Here is a 13,276-nt window from a genome sequence, read left to right on the forward strand (position 1 = left end):
ACTCCTCTGCCCCCTCCCCTCATTAGTCAGGAGTTAGAGGCATGTGCAGCCATGCGCTTTCCCCTCCCTTCCCTGCAGAAGAACTGGATGAAGAGCAAGCAGCATCCCAGTGCACAGGGCTGCTGCCCTTCCCCCAACCCCGAAACGGCATCCCTGCACCCGGGCCCACTGGAAACTGGGCTCAAATTCACTCAGGAATCCTTGGGAACCTTTTTGCCAGGCCTGGGCCGTGTTTCAGGTATGCAACGATGCCCAGAGACGGGCAAGTTCCATGGGGCTTTAGATTCCATTGCAAACATTCTGCTGTGCTGGAAACGCAGGAAGGAGAAAGACCGAGAGAGTTGCGATCTGACCAGGAGCACCAGAAGCTCCGTAGAAGTATGGGCGGGTGGCCACTGGTGCCTGACACATGTATCAAGTACTGGAGGGGTAGCCGTGTTAGTCTGGATCTGTAACAACAACAAAGGGTCCTGTGGCACCTTACAGACTAACAGGAAAGTTTTGAGCATGAGCTTTCGTGAGCACAGACTCACTTCATCAGATGCTGGTCTGACCAGCATCTGATGAAGTGAGTCTGTGCTCACGAAAGCTCATGCTCAAAACTTTCTTGTTAGTCTATAAGGTGCCACAGGACCCTTCGTTGTTGACACATGCTCCAGGTAATCTGCTCAGTCCAGCTCAGACTTGGTATTTCCACTCACAACTGATGCACCTAGCGAGCAAACAAATCCAAATTCCCGGCTCTCAATGAGTTGACTTCTCTGAACTGGCAGCAGTGGATTGTGCTAGAGAAACCCAAGATGTGAACAGCCTTTACCCCCTTCTCTGCCTTAAACCAGGGATCCGCAACCTGCCTCTCTGGAACCGCACGCAGCTCTTTAAGGGCTTCTTTGTGGCTCCTGACACTATACCGGCAAAGTAAAAACAAAAACTACTCCGGATTATTTCCGCTAAACAGTGAATGTTCTGCAGTAAACACGAATCGCGTTGCAATTCACTGCCTGTGCGCTGTTCTTCAAATGGGGTTACAAACGCATGGTTTGACGTTATTGATGAAGGACTGTCTCTTATTCACAGGCATTGCAGCTCCTGGATCGTCGAGATGTTTACTGAATTTAAAAAAAAAATGTCTCTTCTTGCTATTTTGGTTACTGACCCCCTGGCCTAAACCATCATGTCTCAGGCTGACACTGGAAGCAACATGACATGAATTTCCTGACTCCCCAGGCATACTCCCATAGGGTTGGTGACTTTATCCATTAAACTGTAGTGGAATCATAGAATCATAGAATCCCAGGGCTGGAAGGGACCTCAGGAGGTCATCTAGTCCAGCCCCCTGCCCAAAGCAGGACCAACCCCAACTAAATCATCCCAGCCAGGGCTTTGTCAAGCCAGGACTTGAAGATCTCTAGGGATGGAGAGCCTACCACTTCTCCCGGTAACACATTCCAGTGCTTCACCACCCTCCTGGGCTGTGTTTACACTTAGTAAAAGCTTTGAAATGGTCATGCTAATAGCCAAATCTAAGAATACTAATGAGGTGCTGAATATGCATATTCAGTGCTTCATTATCATGCTGGCAGCTGCTGCATGTTTGCTCCCATGTGGCTCATCTACACCAGGGTCCATTTTTGAAAGGACACCACTGACCCCACCAACATTAAAATCCCCTTTCTAAGGGCCACAGTCTCTGGCATGCTAATGAGGTGCTGAGTACGCATTCCAGCACCTCGTTAGTATTCGTCAATTTGGCCCTTTCAAAGTTTTTACTAAGTGGAGATGTAGTCCTGGTGAAATACGCACACCTCTCTTTGAGCTGGAAGGTCATGAAGTCTAGCCCCTGCCCTGTTGGCAAGGCCAAGCACCACCCCAACAACTATTTGCCCCAGTCGCTAAACGACCTCCTGAAGGATTGAACTCACAACTCTCAGTTTAGCAGGTCAATACTCAGGCTGCTGAGCTATCCCTCCCCTCACTTTTCTATGTTAAACTGTTTTACACATTTCATCCACGGAGCAGCATGGTGTGTAAAACACTTACTTAAACAAACCTCAGCCTTGCCTGGGAGCATTAAAAGGCTCTGATGATGAACACCAGGGCAAGGGAGTGGACTTGATAACCTCCTAAGGTCCCTTCCAGCTCTATGAAATGTGAGGTGTATGTATTCCCCTGAGAATTCAAGGAACTGAGTGGGGAGGTGTTGACTATTTTACAGGAGCTCTTTATACACATTGGCTGAAAACTGCTGTTGGGAATGCAAAACATGAAACTATCAGAGATAGGCTGGTTATTGGGGTCACAGACAGAAACCTTTCACAGCAGCTACGACTAAAGAAGGTTTAACCTTAGCCACAGCTGTACAGGCAGCAAAGCAGGATGAATCCATTAATGAAACAACAGAACAAAAGCCAGGAACAGCTTGAAAAGGAGCTTACGAGTCAGAAAGAGACACTTGAGTTTTAAAAGTCCTTCTGGCCAGGAGAGAGAACTCCCAGGTTGAGAGGGACAAATTCCACCCTACAGGAAGAAGGAATGGAAAAAGTCAGATCCCAGCTGACGATGTATGCCCAGCTGAAGTCACCAGGCACAGCTCTGCATAGCTGGCAGGGATTCTGAACTGCATGGGCCAGGACGTTACAGAAACACGAAAGCTTTGTATTCAGCATTAATGAACTCAAAGGACCACAAACCATCGGCCTGCTCAGCCACCCCATGGCAGCCAGGATGGGTCTAGCAGAGAATGGTGGAAGAACTGAATGGAGTTTTTGATGATATTGGATGTTTGTGAGGAGAGTGGGTACATATCAACTGACAAGACTATGCTGTGCCATACAGTGTACAAACGCCCTCACCAGAGAGCCCTTGAAAGAGAGGTGTTGCAGATTACGCCTGTCCAGAAGATGTTATTACCTGATCATAGTAGAGAAATAATGCAACATATCCCAGTGCTATAGGGCAACTGAAACACACTTCTGCTCACTTTGGGTATTTCAGAGCAATTTCTGATGGACAAGTGACCACAAGTCGCTGAAGCAGTATTTCAGCCCATCTGAACGAAATAGGATTGTGATCGCATTAGTAGCAGCCTGCCTTTCCCACGAGCAAGCAGAGAGATTGAGACAGCTGCACAGACAGCCCAGAAAATCCTACAGCGGGAAGACCCACTCCCTTTCTTCTGAGTCACAGCTCAACACCCAGCGTGGCTGCTGGATAGCGTCCAGGACAACTCCTGATGGGACGTGACTGAAAATTATGGTTCCAGCTTTGGAGAAGCATCTCTCTCCAAACGGTCGGACACGAAAAGAGTTGCCAAGTCAGACAAAGGAGCTACAAGAGCTCCGGAACACTTTTCTGGCCTATGGCACTCGGGGAGAGGCCAGGACTAGAACCAGGAGATGGTGTTCACACCAAACTGGATGGAGAAAATGGGTGGCCAGGTCCAGCTGGCATAAAAAATAAATAAATACATAATTCCATACGTGGATCACGGAGACCAAGAGTGGAGAGAACAGAAACCATCACCTTCTGCAGTTTGTTCCTCAGACAGACCCATCGAAAGATTGAACTCTACTGGCGGGAGATGTGGCGCGTGAGGACAACTCAAGGATTCTGAACTGGCCACAGCCACTTGTGGCAGCCAGTGGACAGCCAGGTGACCACACTGGTTCACGTTCGGGTTGGGCAATGAAGAAAGCAGTACAATCCAGCGCCACTTACCAGACTGATCCTTACTGCACTTCAAAGGCAGCTTGATAGTGTAAAAATATCGTATTTGCGCTAGTCTCAGCCATGCCTGGCAGAGCATTAAAGGCTTTTACGATGGCCACATCTGGTGTGTATCAGCTAGCTCTGTGTCTAGTCATTGCTTGTCATGCTTGGTGAGGTTTGTGCTTCTGGGGGAATACAGTAGGCTGGAGACTTCTGCTCCAAGGGTACCTGGAGAGCTGTGGCTCTGGGGATTGCTGGCTGGATACGGCCTCGTGTCCTAAGGCAAGCAAAGAGGATCTGTTCCCTGCCCTGAGTCACTGCAGCACATCTGTGATCAGCAGGCTCATGCCTTTAACCTTGGGCACGTTTTCACTTCTGTTTAACCATTTTACCGCCAAGACGGCGCAACTGTGTTTAAATTAACGGCAAGCCCTGAGCATCGGCACGTCCAGCTGCTGGACACAGCCGCAGAGAGGCCCCCAGCATCAGGAGTCACACGCTTGGAATTAGAAAGGAAGTTGAATGGAAAGCAAGTTTTTAACCTTTGAGGCTGCAAATGTGGCTTGTGTGTCCCTGACAGCGTCAGTCCGCCTAAGGCTAAGTGGGTACCCAGAGCTGGGGTGGGAATCCCACTGAGATAGCTCCAGTATAAACCACAGGGGAGCTAGGGGAGCGTTGTCCATGACAGGTTTGTACGGGGCTTGGCTCAGACATGCCTTCACTTCTGCTGCCTGTGATGCTGGGGCTGCCCTGCCCTTTATACTTGCATTAGCCCATGGCAGCTAGCCTGAGTATGTGGGCAAGACGACCACACCCCTAGCTTGTAGCACAGACACCGCCTCAGTCTGCAGAGAGCCTGAAGCAATGGCACCTCAGAGGGGTGCTGGCCCTGAAAAGCCAACATCCCTCTGGCCACCCGCCTGGCTCATCCCTCAATCAGGAACGCGCCAGCAGCTGGGGGTGGGTGGGATGGTGCTTCTCTGTGAGGCTGGGGGAGGGCAGATGCTTTGCTGGTCCTGAGGGGAGCTGCACTGCAGCCACAGGCCCTGTGCATTGCACACCCAGGGCTCCCCAAGGCTGCGATCCGGCTTTGAAGAGGTTGCTTGTCGCCCAGAGGAGCAGACCCACGCCAGGGCACTGAGGGCCTGACCCGGCTGCCCTGGGCGCAGCTTTGCAAGCTGAGTGTGGCCCCAAAGGCCCCAAAGATGGGGCTCCAGCCAAGGAGCTCCTGGTTCCAGACTGCCACCCCACTCTGAATTCACCCACAAGCGAGGTCCCTTCCCTGCCTCACAGTGGTGCCCCATAGGGCTTCCCTGCAGTGCCGGACAGAGCTCTCAGGCCCCTGCGTGCGCCACCAGGCAGGGCGGGGCGTCTCTCTGATGGCTGGCTCCTCTGTCCCCTGCAGGGGCTGCTGCGGTTCCATAGCACAGGTGAGGGATGGGGCTTAGCTGGAGACCAGTCTCCTCTCTCCGTGAGCGCCCCAGGGCAGGCTGGGGCTGAGGTGGGGAGGGTAAGGGATGAGCTGTCTGGAAGGGGCTGCTCCGTGAGCCTCAGGGTGAGGGCAGGTAAGAAAGGTACAGCGGATGCATCTGAAATGCCCCTTTCGCTCTGTCTGCGGATGGAGCCAGGACCTGCCTGGAGTTAAACAAACCAAACCCGACCTCTGTTTCCTGGCCTCCCCAGTGCCAGCCAGGCCCTTCGGACAAGCTGCCCTGTGATAACCGGCACGCCCAGCCCAAACGAGCGACCCTACGATAACCAGCAGCCCTTGGCTCCTGAGAGCCCCAGCTCACCCTGGGGAATGGAACGCACGGTCCAGCGCCTCGCCTGCAAGGCCGTCCGACACCAGGGCCAGCCAGCTGTGTGCAAGGAGCTGTACAGACACACAGCGAAGGCTGGTGCCTGTGTAGAAGAGCTCAAAAGCTCAGAGCCTAAGTCCTGACTTGCAGACACTCCCCCTCCACCTTCCTGCTGAGGGACATCAATGTATTACCAGGGCACCGCTGCAGCAGCAGGGTAAGCCTGGGAAAAGCTGTGTGGATAAGGACGCCCTTGTTACAAAGGGTCACTGGCCTTGGCCTCTGGTTTGCTTCCGCCCACAGCTGATCACTTTGTTTCTCTGGACATTGCTTCCCCACTGGTAAACCGAGGCTGAAAATCCTTCCTTTATGTTTCTCAGCTGCTTAGCACGTGAGCTGCTCAGGGCAGGCGCTGTCCCTCGCCAAGGGGCTGTGGCCACTGGATGGGGGTGGCAGCGCAGGTGAAGGTCCCTGTGCTACTTTAACGCCACTCGTGTGACTAAGCGAGAATAATGAAAGTGTCGGGTTGGAAGAGACCTCGAGAAGTTTTCAAGTCCCATCGTCCTGTGCTGGGGCAGGAGCAAGTAACCCTGGGCCACGCCTAATGCGCCCTCTAATTTTTCCCCACCCACGTGTGGAATAAATGCTGTTACATGCACCAAGGTGTGTGCAGAGGTGCACCGCCAGCAGAAACACCAATCCTAGCGCTGGGCGCTCTGCTACTCAGCTGGGCAGCCCCTGACTCTCTCCTGGTCGGCCACCCTGGGACGCCTGGGCCAGAGCTCCGCTCCCTGTGGAGTTACACCGTCCCTCCCGAGCTCTAACCTAACTCTCCCATGTGCAGCTTCAGATGTTTGCATCCCGTTCCGCCGTCAGCACACACTGAGGACGACCCGGCCGGCTGATGGGAAAGGGGCCTTTGAAAGGCCACGGAGATTCGTGTCACCATGACGCGTGAGGCTCAGAGTAGGCGTGGGGATAGTTCCAGGACTGACTGCCCTAAGCTCCGCACCCTGAGCCCTTGGCCCCACCCCTGCCAGAGTAAGGAGCTGGGCACCTTCCTACCTTGCACTGTGGACAGGGGGCAGGGTCTCTCTTGGGGACACAAGCCCCAGCCCTGCCCTTTTCTGTGCCCACCAGAGCCCAGCCCCCCTTTTGGCCGCTGGCCCCGGTTCTGCAGCCCACCATGGCTCTCACATCCCACTCCCCCAGCAACGGGAACCCCTGGATTCCTCCGGCCCCTGCTGCCTGACCCCAGGAGCAGCCAGGCAGCCCCAGGACCGGCCCCAGAAGCATCCAGGCAGACGTGTGGCCCTGTCCTGGTCTGGGTTGCAGCTGCCCTGCAGCCCCTGCCTTCTCAGCGGGCCAGAGTGTAGTGGCCAGGGCCACCCCGGTGTGTTGGGAAGGCTTCCCCGGCCTCTTACTCTCCACCCAGGAGAACAGCTGATCCCGGCCCTCTCTGTAGCAGACCTGACCGAGCGTGAAAACCGCCAGGTCCCCTCTTTAGTTTCCTGTTCTGGCGACTAACCCCAGCGGGAAGCTGTGAGGACACAGGCACGGCGTGGGCGCTAGAAACGCCCCTGGAACGCCGGCCGTGTGCGTTAGCGTCCTGCTGGCACACATCCCCTGGCACAGCTTGCAGCAATCACACCGCCAGTGGCAGCGTCGCTCTGCCCTGGTTCTGCGCAGCACCCCACACCAGAGCGGCGGGGGGGCGTACCAAGAGAACACACTGCATTCGGTGCTCCCCGCTTACAGGCCCCCTACAGCCTGCACAATGGCCAGGCCCTTGTTTCCTTTGGAACCGCTTCCCAGCACATGGGGTGTTATGCGTTCCTTCTGCAACATCCCCAGTAAAACCCCGAGAGCGCCAGTCCTTTGCATGCCTGTTTTTACTGCCTCTGTGACTTCAAACCCCGGCTCCCCTCCCGGCTGAGCAAGCAAAACAAGAAGGGAAACCTTACAGAAGGGAAATAAACCCCAGTGGCTAACAAAACAAGGGCCTGATTCTCTCCAGCTGCCCTGAGATAGCATCGCTCGCTGGGTAATTGAGACCATCTGCTGGCTAAGGAAGTGGAACAGGATGGATACCCTGGAAGAGGAGAGTTTGTGTCTGCTAGAGGAAGGCTTTCTGCAGCCGCACGTCACAGAATCTCTGGCGGTATTGGACGCTGGTTGCCGGTTGCTCTTTGAGGTGGAGGCTGTAGCGCACTTCACACATGAGGCAGGGACACACGGTAACAGGGTGAGCCCAATGCATCCCCACTGCAGCCTCTGGCCCCAAGGGCTAGAGGCCAGAGGGGAGGTCCTGTGTTCCCTGTCTGGTGAAAGACAGGTGCTGTGCAGCTGAGTGGCAGAGTGCCCACAGCCACCACAGCCAGCAAAGTGTGTTCCTATTTGGTGGTGCGCATCCAGATGGGCCTCAGCGCACAAAACAAAATTTATTCCGTACATAGATGACAAAAATGAGAGGGAACTCTGGGGAGATCCCAGCACTGGTGCACTGGGCAGCCGGACCACAGCACCCCTAGCAGCAGGGCTCCGGGCAACCAGCCCCGGAGCACTGGACAGTGCAGTCTGAGTGCTGGGCAGGCAGTGTGGCCCCAGTACCAGCTGTGCTGAGGGCCTGTGGGAGGCCGGTAGACCATTCCCAGTCTGGGCCAGCCAGACCGGAACACTGGAACATCTGGACAGGCCTGACCTAGGGCTGGAGTCTGGGCTGTTCTTAGAATGTACAGGGTCTTATGCACCCCTGCCAGGCGCCCAGTGTGACTTGTTTCCAACCACCCCCCACAGCCTGGGGCCCCTCCCTATGATCTGTCCCCCCCCGCCTTTCCCCCATGGCATTGCAATGTACTAACCACTAGTCCACCCGGCCCTTGGCTTCTGCCGCCCCCTGCCTCCCACAGCCACCTACATGTGCTCCTCAGTGGTGCACAACTGCACAGGCCTTGGTGCGCTTAACAAAATTTATTCCACACATCAATATACAATATTAGAGGGCATGCGGTGAGGTCCCAGCACTGGGCACTCAGCAGCAGGGACAGCACCCCCCCAGGGCCAGTGCCCCAGGCAACGAGCCCCTGAGCCACTCCCGGGCTCCCAGCCCGTATTGAATACACCACAGCTCATTACAGCAAAGACCTAGTGTCATGTGGCTGAACTGTTATTTTGGGGCTGGAAACCATTTTAATGCCCAGTGTGGCTATTGGCTCCAGATGTTGTGCTGGGGGGGGGGGGCGCCTTGTGAGGTGTCAAATGAAACCTGATGATGCCCTGAATCCCTGTACGCTACTTGTGTGTCTGTATCATGTGTGCAGGTAAGGTTAGAGATTCTAGCTCTGCAGCTGTGTGAGAAATGTTTCAGTGCCGAGGTTCACAAAGGGAGGTGGGGCTCCACCCCAGCCTGGGGAATAGACGGAGCAAAGGCCCAACGGCCAACACCCCTTTTGTGATGGTGGGATTTCCCTACTGGGGCTGCAACGAATGGAAACTCAGCACAGAGACCCACCAGGTCAGGTGATAAGCCAAGGCCTATGGAGAAGAATGGAATTTTCCCTCTGCTTATGAGAAGCTCTAAGATGGGCCCTGGCAGGGACTTTCTTTGTTCTTCATTCCCGACAAGTTAAGCCTGTCTGGACTGGGGGCCCATCCCGGAGAGGATGATGTGGATTTAGCAGTGTCCACCTTGGATCTTTTGTCTCATAGGCTCCAAGGGTCCATGTCCCAGCCTGTGGACCCCAGCGGGCCGGATCTACAGTGCTCCCATGACTGAATCTATGTAACCTGAAATAAACTTTCAGGGACGTTCAAGAATCAGCAAATAACATCCCTGGCTGCATCAGTAGTTGTGACTGATGCATGTAAAGTGTTGCTTTAACAATTCTTCTCTCTAACCTTGTTCTTTCTTTTGTGTTAATAAACCCTTAGATATTAGATCCAAAGAATTGGTGAGCGCGTTGTTTGGGTCAGATCCGAGTATCTATTGACTGGGGTCTGGGGCTGGGCCCTTTGGGGTCTGAAGAACCTGTGTAGTGTTGGGTGAAACAGGCTTAAGAGCTTCTCGCCTGAATTTGGGGGTTGTTGGTCTGGGCTGGTAGCGGCTGGGAAGTCTTTGGGTTTGCTTGGATGGCTTCTGGCTGGCCATAGGGGCTGGCGGAGGGGCTGCGGAGGCTGGTTGGATTTGCCTTAGAAAGAAGGAAATCCCAGCCTGGGGCTGTGAGTAGCCCAGCTTCTAAGCAAAGGTACCTGGAGTGATTCTCTAGCTGTGCCCAGAAATACCATCCTATCACACCTAGCAGCTCTAGTCAGTATGTCCAACTTGGCTGGAGAGCCATGCACAAGTGGCTAACCACTCCCCTGACCATCTGGTCCCAGCTCCCACTCGATGTGCACCACAAACCTGGGACAGCTAGAATGGGATCTGCCTCCGCTGGGGTCATGACGGAGTCCCTGCCCAGATTATCCAAGGGACCCTGTTTCTCTTAGGTCAGTTCAAAAGCCCCAGCCCCATGCTTAGCCCTAGTGCTGGGAAGGGAGGTCTGCTGGTCATTACTGATGGCGCCTGAAGACAGAGGGCTCTGGATGGGTCGAGCTGGGGCAGGAACAAGGTTGTGGCTCTCTAGGTCATGTGTAACCGCAATAAGCCTCGTGTGCCAGTTCAAGAAAAATGTGCAAGGCCAAATGAATTTGCAGATTTGAACTGGAGCCACCGTGTTTATTTCCAGGGAATAACTGGAGGCAGAAAGTCAGATTCAGCTGAAGGTATCAATGTCCTGATCCCAATTAGCTTTGATGGAGCCAAACATCTGCTGCCAAGAAGCTTTGCTGCAGTGGAATCAGCCCAGCCATATGTGTGTTTTACAGCGCTAGAAGGTTTTGCTTTAGATATTTCAATGGCCTTGATAAAAGATGCTGGGCAGTAGAGGTAGGGAAGCCTGCACCATTGGTACACCAGGGAGGTCAATATGTCCGCCCTCAGCCCCCAGGCATGCAGAATTGTCCTCTTTGTGTGCAGCAATGTGCACCAGCTTTCCACACTGCATCCTCCACCGTGTATTACCGGGGCGTTGGTCAGCGCTGGCGTGCTGCCTGTTTGCTCACCTCAGCGATGTCCTGCTGAGGCCTGGTCTACATGCAAACACTGGATCAGCCTCGCTACCGCAGGTGGGATGTGAAAATGCCCTGCTGGTGGAGCGTCCGTAGGGAGACTCAAACCCTCGTGCAGGCACAGCGAGGCCAAAAGAGGAATTCTTCCATGGGCCTCCGGACTGCCTCTTGGAGAAGTGCGGGAGTAACCACCGCAACGGGAAAATACCTTCTGCCAATGCAAGGACTGGCAACACTCCGGTGCTAGGGCTGCTGTGCCGCGGCTGGGCTTTTGTCGGGTAGACGCAGCCTCATGGTCTTGAGTAACCCAGTTCATCATGCTCCAGCTACCGATCTTGACACTTTATCATCCCCTATTCTCAGTTTACTAATCAACAGCCCTGGTCCTCAGACGGAACCGTGGGATGCACGGGGTTAAGCTCTGCCCCTGGTGACGATGGACCTCTCGCTCCTCCTTGTTGCTCTCTGTTTCAGCTCCTTCCTGGCCCATGATGGCACTTTGCCTCTCCTCCCCTCATGACTGCTTAGCTTCTGTAGAAGCCCAAAGTGGCTTCAACGCCACCGCGGCCAAGGGTCACTCGGCCACTGCTGCCATCTGTGGAGCTGGCTCAGTGGAGAATTGTCAACTGTTTCAGGGGTTCTCCGCAGGGAGAGTTGGACCACAGCACACTCGGGCATGAACCATTTGTTCAACATCTTTATCAGTGGCCTGGAGGAGGGGATGGATTGCGCCCTCAGCAAATTTGCAGATGACACTAAGCTAGGGGGTCAGGTAGGTATTTTGGAGGGTGGAGAGAGGGTCCAGAATGACCTAAACAAATTGGAGGATTGGACCACAAAGAAATCTGATGAGGATTAACAAGGACAAGGGCAGAGTCCTGCACTTGGGATGGAAGAATCCCAAGCATTGTTACAGACTGGGTGCTGACTGGTTAAGCGGCAATTCTGCAGAAAAGGCCCTGGGGATTACAGTGGATGTGAGGCTGGATATGAGTCAACAGTGTGCCCTCGTAGCCATGAAGCCGAACGGTATATCAGGGTGCATTAGGAGGAGCATTTCCAGCAGATTTAGGGAAGTGCTTTTTCCACATCTGGAGTACTGTGTCCAGTTCTGAGCCCCCCTGATATAGAAAGTATGTGGACGGAGAGGGCCCAGCAGAGGGCAAAATAAACGATGAGGGGGCTGCAGCACATGACCTACGAGGAGAGGCTGAGGGATTTGGAGTTTTTTACTTGCAGAAGAGAAGAGTGAGGGGCGATCTGATAGCAGCCTTCAACTGCCTGAAGGGGCATTGCACAGAGGCTGGGGAGAGGCTGTTCTCAGTGGTGACAGATGGCAGAACAAGGAGTAATGGTCTGAAGTTGAAGAGGGAGAGGTGTAGGTTGGATATTAGGAAAAACTACTTCACCAGGAGGGTGGTGAAGCACTGGAACGTGTTACCTAGAGAGCTGGTGGATTCTCCATCCCTAGAGGTTTTTAAGTCCCGGCTTGACAAAGCCCTGGCTGGGATGATTTAGTTGGGGTTGGTCCTACTTTGAGCAGGGGGCTGGACTCGATGACATCCTGAGGTCTCTTCCAGTCCTGGGATTCTAAGAATAGATCCCGACAAACACGCCTGTGTCTGCCTGCTGATGCGTGGGAACTGCTCATTAATGCCAATCAGCATTAGGGGTGATTAAATAACAGCCTTCAACTTCCTCAAGGGGAGCTCTAAAGAGGAGAGTGAGACACTGTTCTCAGTGGTGACAGATGACAGAACAAGGAGCAATGGTCTGAAGTTGAAGAGGGAGAGGTGTAGGTTGGAGATTTAGGAAAAACTACTTCCCCAGGTGGTGGTGAAGCACTGGAATGTGTTACCTAGAGAGGTGGTGGATTCTCGAGCCCTCTAGGTTTTTAAGTCCCATCTTGACAAGGTCCTGGCTGGGATGACTTAGTGGGGGTAGATCCTGCTTGAAGCAGGGGGCTGGACTCTGATGACCTCCTGAGGTCCCTTCCAGCCCTGGGATTCTCTGATTCTATAATGCAATTCAGGCTCATCTGGTTTCAAAGGGGACTAGGTCAAAGTGCTCTGACAAACACCTACCACGAGTTACAGAGCAGATTCACTCCCCAGCTTGCCACAGCCAAACCGTTCACACAGACAAGCCCTTATCGCATGGAAGGTTCAACAGAACTGCCTTGAAGCACAGCCCTCTGCCTTACGATTCCTCTGATCAGGCAGCTCGATTTTGCCGGGGAGCCAAAGCCTTGAGCGCAGAGGCTCAGCCACACCCAAGCCGTGTGTGTGAGTTTTTCATGGGTGCAGACAAAGTCTTGTCAGGGTGGAGAGGGCAGAGTGGGAGCGGACACTAGTGAGCTGGAGTGATACTGAAGGTAAACCCCGGTGAAGCCCAGCAGAGAGGGATAAACACAGGCTGAGTATAAAGAGCCGTGTTACACACAGGGCAGTGCCAGACCGCACGGCAGAATGTCGTGAAGGAGGAGTCGGTTGTGTTATGAGCATTACATTTGCAGGTACCAGGACACAAGAAAATACAAGTGGGAATCTCGCCTAATTCTTCGGGGCACAGATTAGTCACTTACCTGCAGGGCTGGGGGGACGGAGGGAACAATTCTTCTCCCCTCTAGCCAAGAGCTAGGCCTACACAGCCTCCCTGGG

At 53.9% G+C, this 13,276-nt stretch overlaps 1 protein-coding gene across 2 annotated transcripts in view; it reads right to left on the reverse strand.

Moving 5' to 3' along the window:
- The window catches only part of SCARA5 (scavenger receptor class A member 5), a 122,477-nt gene that overhangs the window by 16,142 nt on the left and 93,059 nt on the right, over positions 1–13,276 (reverse strand). The gene's annotated exons all lie outside the window — the stretch shown is intronic.

This window comes from Carettochelys insculpta, chromosome 3 (genome assembly GCF_033958435.1).
Source record: "Carettochelys insculpta isolate YL-2023 chromosome 3, ASM3395843v1, whole genome shotgun sequence".
In the NCBI taxonomy this organism is placed as follows: Eukaryota; Metazoa; Chordata; order Testudines; family Carettochelyidae; genus Carettochelys; species Carettochelys insculpta.